Source organism: Electrona antarctica (assembly GCF_951216825.1).
Source record: "Electrona antarctica genome assembly, contig: scaffold_25, whole genome shotgun sequence".
Lineage (NCBI taxonomy): Eukaryota > Metazoa > Chordata > Actinopteri > Myctophiformes > Myctophidae > Electrona > Electrona antarctica.
Window position 1 is genome coordinate 4,190,883 of NW_027637034.1, and position 9,345 is coordinate 4,200,227.

Below are 9,345 nucleotides of genomic sequence, written 5' to 3' on the forward strand. Positions count from 1 at the left end.
TTCCCAATGGGAACCGGTTCAGTTCTTTTTGGTTCTTAGTCCATGAACCATGAGCTCCAACATTGGAACGTTAATTATGAATTGAGTGGGCAAAACCATACCTATATTAGATTGTTATCACCATGAAACTTCCCCAATTGAGTACTTACACGAAGACAATGATATATTGTATTACAAATTTTACATTTGTAAAGGTATTATGTAGGAAAATATGCACAATAATCGAAAATATGAAAAAGCTACTACTGTGGAAGGCTTATCATGTATTAATTTACTAATTTACAATTTGCACACTGTCAGAGTTATGGGGGCCCTTGGAAATACTAAATAAGTTTGAAAACAACTGCAATAGACGCCTTAACAGACGACGTCACACTGATAAGCAACAGCATGCACGCGCATAAAGGCAGCAGAAGAACCCTTCCTCTCATAAGATGCAATGGAAAAGTTCTAACTGCACTCACGTGTAAAAAATGCACCATCAAACTTTCAGATGCTGTTTTTCTCCCAGTCTGGAGGAAGAATGATTAGGATTTGTATTGTGATCTCTCGCCCTTGAAATATATAGTCCTTGGTTTCTGTTGTTTGAACAATAATTACTTGCGCAAGCAGAGCGTGCAAGTCGCTGGGGCGTGTTTGGGGCCAGCACATGTTATGACGTCATATGCTGGCCCCAAGCTGACCGTGCAGGTGTGTTTTTGTCATGCTACGAAGCATATGTCCCATGACGTGATGAAGATATGTACTAATGTCCCTTAGAATGCACATGATATGATGTCATACGGACATACGGAAGCTGACCGTGCAGGTATGTTTTCCGTGAATCTTGATGAAGATTATGTACCAATGCCAGGGTATAATTGGTTGACGATGGTGACGTAATGATGATACGTTTCAGTGTCAAGTACATACGCATCAAACCACCCAGCCGCTCACATTATACCACCAACCACTCAGAAAACTACATATACATACATATAGACATGTACACATATATGGACATATGAGCATATGACGTGATGAATATATGTACCAATGCCAGGGTATAGTTGACGGTGACGTAACGATGATTTTACCATACTTAAAAATACTACTTTTTTTCCTTCAGAAGGTATGTAGCAAATAGCTAAATCTAATAACTCAATATGTGAGACTAAGATTTGAACGTTTATAGCGGTCTACAGCACTTACACACTCTGCTTGCGCTCTAGTAGGCCTACTTGTGTGCAACAAGCAAGTAGGCACTCGACAGAGTGCAGTTCTAGTTAGTATTAGTATTAGTAGTAGTATTATTATTATTAGTAGTAGTAGTAGTAGTCTGTAGTATGTCCATACTTTGTGTCCAATTCATGTCCAAAATTGTACATTTTCCGGATTCGATCTGCTACTTTTGATGCTTCTGCAACTGACATTGTAGTATGATCAAGTAGGGCATTCATTTACGATAAGAAAAACACAAACACGTACATGGAGATAACAGGTTTCTGGCCCACAGCAACATGTTTTTTGGTCTGGATCCACATTAATTTATGATAAGAAAAACACAAACACGTACATGGAGATAACCGGTTTCTGGCCCACAGCAACATCTTTTGGTCTGGATCCACAGCAACACTGGTTATTTATTTTCCATTTCCTGAAAACTAAGGTTTTGGACATACAAGGTTTTCCTTATACTGTACAATAGAAGACCTTTGCGGGATACTTTATTAATATAATTTTGAAAAATACACATTGGCCTATAGAAATAAAATATCGTTTTTGAGTGATGCAACCACTCCCTTACGGAGCTATGTGTGTGGGTGGGTGGGTGGCTGGCTGGGTGGGTGTCTGGGTATGAGCACGAAAACAGTATGGTTGCTTTTCATCACCTGTGCGCAACCTAACACACACACAAACACACACACGCACGTATTAACTGTATATATGATTATTTCGGGTGTGCCAGTACAGTACAGTGACAGTACAGTACAGTAGAGGGTACAGTAGAGGGACCCCCACACGGTAACTCTGTCATTTCTCAACCGTTTCGGACACGGGGCGGCACGCCGAAACCGGGCCGGCACCCTGCGTGCGTTTCTGTGGATCTGGAATCCCCCCCCCCCCCCCCCCCCCCCCGGGAACCCCCACACGGAGTTGCACCACTCACTTCACACGGGTGTGATTTTTTTTGTATTGATTTTTTTGTCCCACGATTTCACAACCCCCCTTTTTTCACCCAGTGTCAATTATCTAATGTAATCACTCTGCCGACCTGGGGAGAGCAACGGACTGACCTCATGCTTCCTTCTATGCATGAGGAGTCCAAGCTGCTTCTTTTCACCTGACGGGGGAGTTTCCCCGGTAGGATGTAACGCGTGGAAGGAGCAACCAGTTCCTTTCCCCTCCATCCAATTTTTGTGAGGGTACCTATAGTACTACCCTAGGGGACACGGGGAGAACTCCAGACAGAAAGGCCCTTTTGCCAACCCCAGCCAGGGTATGTGCACTGATGACGCGGAGGAGAGAACACACTCTCAGCACCCACAGCGTCCCCAGCGGGAATCGAACCCAGGACCTTCTAGCCGTGAGGCGATAAGAACAAGAAAATCAATATTGTTGACATGATTCATTCATTCTGTTGTAAACTGGAAACAAAATGTCCTTCACATCCCCCGCTCCTCCCTACAACGGTACAACCCCTACAGATGTATTCTCTTCAAAGCTGTAATCTACCCTTGAATCAATATATACAGGTATATATATATATATATATATATATATGCACCTATGCTGGTGCTTCCTTATCATACACATTCTGTGTTCTGTCTGTGTTTAATGGGAGTCACATGGTTTGACCAAACATTTGTGTTTAATAGTGGCCTCAGACATTTTATGAGCGTCAAGGGGCTCTGAGTTTGTACTGATTGCTTGTACTGGATTTTATTCTACGTAGTAAAATCCCAGAGTATTAACTTTAACTCTGAGTGCAAACAATCACGGAAGGAGTCGTTTTAGCGTCTCCTGCCGAAAAGCTGCCGTCGATATTGCCGTCGTGCTGACGGGTCGGAATCCGTTGTCGAAGAACTGAACATGTTTGGTCTGTTGCTGACCTCGGTAGCCGTCGTTATCCATGTGGTGGTGATGAGGGGGTTAATACTCCACTGTAGAGTGGAGTGCACACATAGACATCAAAGGGGGCTTCAGCCCCTGCCCCTATTTCCCCGTCTGTAAAACAACTGCCCTTTCCAGACCATGAATGCAGCATTTACTACACGGTGAAAGTAATCCTTTCCTTTCCATGCCATTCAGGAGAATTTACTTTTTCCCAAAGTCTCCTGAACTTGAACGCAGCATTTTGCGTTGAACTAATTTGTTTTCGAAATCCACGTCGCAGACTGCTTCTCCAGTAGATAAGGAGTGCAGGTTTGCGCCCCCACAAAAGCTGATCTACAAGCTCTCAACGCGTCGCAGCACGACGCGTTGTGAGCTTGTAGATCTTCTATGTTTGCTATTTTTGTCCAAAAGTGCCCTCTTCCGAGATTTCAGCCCCTGCCTCTCTAACTCTCTCTGCACGTCCCTGGTAGCCATGGATCACACACACAGCACTCGTCATGTTTCAGGGCTGACTACTGGTGTAGAAGCAGGCCTAAATAAGCCAGAGACATTTGCCTGTCGCACATTTGAACTAGATTACCATATTCTCAATCTCAATTCCTATTCCAATCGATCAACTCCAAAGCAAAGCTAAATAGGCATAAATTGCATTTTTACCTATAGCTTGTTTCACTGTGAGTGAAACAAGCGACCAGGTCTACTGTATGAAAACAAGCCCAAAAGAAGCCACCAGTTTCACATTTGAGCCCTACAGTACATCAGCTATTTTCAAAAAATAATCTTGAAAACATGATCAAATAAGCAAAGTTACTTCAGAAACAAGCCCAAACAAAAGCAACCCGCTACTATGAATATTTAAGCGACTTTACTGGAAAACAAGCCCAAAGTTGCTTACATGCAGCAGACATGGCAACACTGGCAACACTGCAGACCAGTGCTGCAGTGTTCTCAAATGTGTAAAATGAATACCACAGGTAGGCCCATATCTAGCGCTTGTTGCGCAATCCTCGATGTTGCACAACAGTGAGACGTCATCGAAAATGTCCCCCCCCCCTGTTTAGCCGACGACAACGAAAATCTTAAAACGTTAATAACTCGCCATCTAAATCATCCCGTCTAATTATAAAAAATCACACCCGTGTGAACTGAGTGGTGCAACTGTTGAAGAATAACGATAGAGATTGATTATAAGCTTTTTTGAGCTCACTCTGACGTGATGTTGGTGATGTCAGTGACGTCACATACTAACCATAGCAACCATGCTCACCCGTACAGGCACAAACACACACGGGTACTAACAAAGCCAGTTATTGGAGTGGTTTGCACCACTCAAAAAAAAAAGGTTATGTGTTAGACGGCGCTCCGCTGTCCAGTCGCTAGTCTTACCTCCCGTTGTTGTCGATCGCATCGATAGTGTTCTGGCTACACTTAGCTGCTACAGCCACATCCGGGACAACATCCGGTCCGTCGGTAAAAGTGCTCCGTGTTTACATATATCGCTGGGCACATTTTATGAATGGATTAAATAACCCCGGGCAATAAATGTTTTAAATGGGTGTCAGATCAGACTCACTGGCCTAAATCAGAATCAAGCCTTAGACTGACTATAAAGCAGAATCAAACATTCAACCAAGCCGTGTAATGAAATAAAATGATACCTCTATCTGAGTGTTGGTCTCTCTGTAAGGTGGCCAGTGAGAGTCTGGAGAAAAAAATAACAATATTAATCCTATCATTTTAAAAAAACTGTTTCTGGCCTGGGCCGTGGCTCAGCGGTCCAGGCACCTTGGCCGGTAGCCCAGCCTGGCAGTGTGCCGCGGGTTCGACTCCCGATCCCGACGGCCTTTACTGCATGTCTCTCCCCCATCTCTGTCTCTCCCCATTTCCTGTCAGCCTACTGACTGTCCCTCTATAAAAAATATAAAATAAAGGCGAAAGCCACAAAAATAAACCATTAAAAAACTGTTTCATTTGGTACACCAAGAGGGAACAGAGGGTGAAAGTGAACACAACCCTCTCCTCAGCATTAATTAACTATGTTGCTGCTCCCCAGGGGTGTGTAAGCTCAGCTAAGCTTTTAATTCCACCCTTTATACTGACAGCAATGAAATGGATCTACCAGCTCAGTGGCCTTGTGGTTAGACTAGTGTCCGCCCTGAAACTGGGAGGTCGGGGGTTCGATCCCCGGCCGGGTCATACCAAAGACTGTAAAAATAGGACCCAATGCCTCCCTGCTCTGCTAAGCAGCAAGCTGTATGCTTAGATGATTTGGATTTATATTAGGATATATTTGCGTGACTGTAAAGACGAAACGAAGTGGGGAGGAGGCTTCACTTCCGCTTTATATTTTACTCGTGATCAGAGCTTCCGTTGCTCCAGACTGTATGACGGAAGCATTTATATTTTACTCGTGATCAGAGCTTCCGTTGCTCCAGACTGTATGACGGAAGCATTTATATTTTACTCGTGATCAGACCTTCCGTTGCTCCAGACTGTACGACGGAAGCATTTATATTTTACTCGTGATCAGAGCTTCCGTTGCTCCAGACTGTATGACGGAAGCATTTATATTTTACTCGTGATCAGAGCTTCCGTTGCTCCAGACTGTACCTCTGTGTTTATATACATTTATGACCAATGAAGTATTCAATAAATCAGTCTTTCACACGCACGCACGCACACACACACGCGCACGCACGCACGCATTCACACACACACACACACACACACACACACACACACACACACACACACACACACACACACACACACACACACACACGTGTTTTCACGATTTTTCCAAAAAGTAGCAGATCTACAAGCTCATAGCGCGCCACTCAGCGAAGCGCTATGAGCTTGTAGATCTGCTATTTTTCCAATAGCTAAAGTAAAACATAATGCTTAGTTAAAACACCAAAAGGGGTTCGCGCCCTGAATGGGTTAAAACATTTTAAAATAGTACAAATAGCCGATCTACAAGCTCACAACGTGTCGATGTAGATCGGCTAGTTGAACTATTTTTAAATGTTTTAAAATGGTTAAAAAATGGAAAAATAAGTTCAGGGATAAGGGGTAAGGGGCAAGATGGAGCCCTGTGTCTATTTGCTCAGACACTATGACGTAACATTCTCCATTCGTTGTCAATGATGGGAATATAGTGTTTGTGTAGGACGCAGTGTTGTTTTCGTCGACTAAAACTAAGACGAAAATGTTTCGTCGACTACCTTTTTCCACTGACAAAAACTAAATGGAAACTGGATGAAAACTAAGCTATGATGACTAAAACTGAGACTAAAATGTTAGGAAGGGACTAGTGGACAAGAGATCCAGTATAAGTCATTTTACATTTGTTTTGCATGCTGAAAATCGCCAATCTACAAGCTCACAACGCGTCGCACTGTATAGGACGAAGTTTGTGTCGTGAAATTAAATTAAAACCGCTGTACAAAGGGTATTTATTAGTGTATCATATAATTAATTATTCCATATTTTCCACAGAATCAGAATGTTTTAATGTCATGATGCATCAGGATCCTGGATAGCTGGATTCTAGGCTGTGTGCGTGTTTGTGCGTGTGCGTGTATAGATTATCCTGGAATACAGGACACAAGAATGAACAACAGAAACGTGTCGTCTCTTTGCAAGATCCTTCAGATAATTTATTTACTCAAACTGTTTTCTGTCTTTCTTTCTTTTCTATTTTTCCATTGTATATTCAATGTTCATATTTTGTCTTTTCAACAATAATCATACCATTTAACATTCATGTTGTCATTGCAATAAATTCACATTCCATAACACCATTGTTCTTCTACAGCATAACCCATATCTTCTCTTCATATCTCTTTTTACTTTACAGTATAATACTATATACTCAAATATAATACCATTGCAGTATAAACTAGAAAGGTCGCAATTTTAAAAAATTGCAAAGTGTGGTTGCCGCAGTGGCTTACATATGCCTCTCCCACTGATATTGCCAGCCAATTACAATGTTGCGTCACCCCTGCGATCATGCGTAAGTAATTCGGATGGGATTTATCCCCCCAAAAAACATTTTTCTGCAAGAAACGGTTACATTTTTCGCATTTGCGGCACCCCCTATGGATGAAAATGGAATCGCTTTTGGCTTTTGGTTGATTAAACCACCCGCGACATCTGATTCAAATTTGGGATGGATTGGACATTCCGTTCGTGACTTTAGGCATTTTTTGTAAAATAGGCCCCTCCCACTAACTTCGGACGACGATTAAGGCCGAACGATACGGACAAAAAAAATTCAAAAAATCTGAAAAAAATTTAAACGCGGTCCGATAGGTCCAGAGATCATGTGTACCGATTTCTGTGAGATTCGGACAAAATCTGTAGAAATAGAAAATAAAGGTGTGTTTTGAAGAAAAATCAAAATGGCGGAAAATCTATCCTGACGCAAATGGGCGTGGCCTATATGGGGAGATGCGTCATGGCCCAAGGAATACAGGGAGAAAGGAATTTAGAATTTACGACCTACGGTTCAAGAGTTATAAGCCAAAACGTAAAGTGGGCTGTTATAGCGCCACCATGAGGCCGACCGATATAATTATAAGTGAATTAATTTTAGTAAGTATTACGAATTATCCCTCCAAGTTTTGTAACTATAGTCCTTACGGTCTCCGAGGAAAAAATACTTGAACGTGATTTTTCGCATTTTCCCATTCATGTCAATGGGGACATTTAATGCACGAATAAATTAATATCAATTAAACTATACAACATTTCTCTTAGAAACGAGCAAGCACACCATTCCCGCGACATCTGATTCAAATTTGGGATGGATTGGACATTCCGTTCGTGACTTTAGGCATTTTTTGTAAAATAGGCCCCTCCCACTAACTTCGGACGACGATTAAGGCCGAACGATACGGACAAAAAAAATTCAAAAAATCTGAAAAAAAATTAAACGCGGTCCGATAGGTCCAGAGATCATGTGTACCGATTTCTGTGAGATTCGGACAAAATCTGTAGAAATAGAAAATAAAGGTGTGTTTTGAAGAAAAATCTAAATGGCGGAAAATCTATCCTGACGCAAATGGGCGTGGCCTATATGGGGAGATGCGTCATGGCCCAAGGAATACAGGGAGAAAGGAATTTAGAATTTACGACCTACGGTTCAAGAGTTATAAGCCAAAACGTAAAGTGGGCTGTTATAGCGCCACCATGAGGCCGACCGATATAATTATAAGTGAATTAATTTTAGTAAGTATTACGAATTATCCCTCCAAGTTTTGTAACTATAGTCCTTACGGTCTCCGAGGAAAAAATACTTGAACGTGATTTTTCGCATTTTCCCATTCATGTCAATGGGGACATTTAATGCACGAATAAATTAATATCAATTAAACTATACAACATTTCTCTTAGAAACGAGCAAGCACACCATTCCCGATTTTTTCGGTCAATTTGAGATATGGCTCAAGTGCGTACAGTCAAAACTGTAGGAGGAGTAGTACCTCAAATTTAGGGTTACTCTAGCGAAATAATAATAATAAAGTGTTACAATTACAATAGTCTGGTTGCCCTTTAGGGCAACCACACTAATAACATCATTGCAGTCACTGCATTGTAATGCCAAGGCACATGTGTGGCTAGCTGCACTGTGCTAAGTGCTAGCAGAAAGTAGACAGTACTAGGCCTAGAGCTCATTCAACTAACACTGAACTGGGCCATACTAAACACATATTCATAGTAATACATTCAAATACAAAAACGATCTCATTATACACACATTCTGACTCTTTTCTGTTGACAAAAGTTACAAAGCTGTTTCCAAAATAATACAACACACTGTGCAGGAACCCACATTGCATTATTTCACAAAGTCATTCAATCAACACCAAACGTCATCATCTTTACATCAAACTGAAGCTAAATGCTTTCTCTTCCTCACGGAATTATTTGTGTTGCAAATACAGTGGTTTTGAGGTCATAACTAACCTGGAATACAGGACACAAGAATGAACAACAGAAACGTGTCGTCTCTTTGCAAGATCCATCAGATAATGGCGTCTTGCAGGAAATCACGTCAGTACACTGTGGTTCCCCCAGCATGTAACAGACGGACACTGCCCCCTACTGTCCATAGTGGCTGTTATTCAAAACATGTATGTCACAATATTAAACTTGTTCACATGAATCATCACTCATGAATATATATAAAAATAAAACAAATTACACAAATAAACAATAACTTGTTGTGGGTGCCACACATTC